Genomic DNA, 960 nt, shown 5'->3' with positions numbered 1-960 from the left:
GTGGTAGCATGCGCCTGTAGTTCCGGCTACTTGGAAGGCTGAGGCGGAAGGATCGCCGGAGCCCAGCAGGTCAAGGCTGTGTGGTCGGGAGCGTGCCACTGCACTCCAGTCTGGGCAACAGAGTGAGACTCCAACTCAAACAAAACAAAAAAAACTACCACAATGAACAAGCTTAAAGGGAAAATAAAAATCAAACATTAAGTTGCTTATATGTTTATACCCCCCATGAGTTAAACTCTTCCGATGTACCAGTTACACGATTTTTTATTACATACTCACTACGTGCTCTACACTAAGACAAGTGTTTCAGAGATGGATAGAATCAGACACAGTCACCATTTCACTAAATTGTGTATTGCAGGGGGTACAGAGACTGGCTCTTATCTGTTTATTGACTCCATCATAACTGTTAGCAGAAGGCCCTCTCCCTGAAACCTTTCAAATTATTGGTAAAGATGGGAAAGGCAGGCATAAAATCTTGATGAGTTCCAGTTAACGTTTTGCTCCTGAAAACCGTTAGATGTGGGTTCTTCACCTAACTTTTCTGGTGCTTCGTTGGCATACCTGTAAATGGAGACGAATGGGCAAGATAAGCCACTGGCAACTTCTAAAATTCTATTATTCTATGGCACGACAGCCAAAATGTGGAAACAACTCAAATGTACATTCAATCCTGAATGGATAAATAGAATGTATACAATAGTATATTATTTGATGATAAAAAGGAATGAAGGACTGAGCCATGTTTCAGCATGGATGAAGTCAAAAACTATGTGGCTAAATGAAAGAAGCCACACAAAAGACCACATGTGACATGATGCCATACACATGAAAGTCCAGAATAAGGAGAGCTATAGAGACATAAAGTAGATTTGTGGTGTCTAGGCATGAGGAAGTGGGGCAGGGAAGCGGAGTGACTGCGGCGGGGGGGGGGGGCCCGGGAATTTTTTTTTTTTTTTT

This window comes from Carlito syrichta, unplaced genomic scaffold, assembly GCF_000164805.1.
Source record: "Carlito syrichta isolate Samal-C Ts95f unplaced genomic scaffold, Tarsius_syrichta-2.0.1 Scaffold308272, whole genome shotgun sequence".
In the NCBI taxonomy this organism is placed as follows: domain Eukaryota; kingdom Metazoa; phylum Chordata; class Mammalia; order Primates; family Tarsiidae; genus Carlito; species Carlito syrichta.
The sequence above is the reverse complement of the archived record's forward strand: the minus strand, read 5'-3'. Positions refer to the sequence as shown.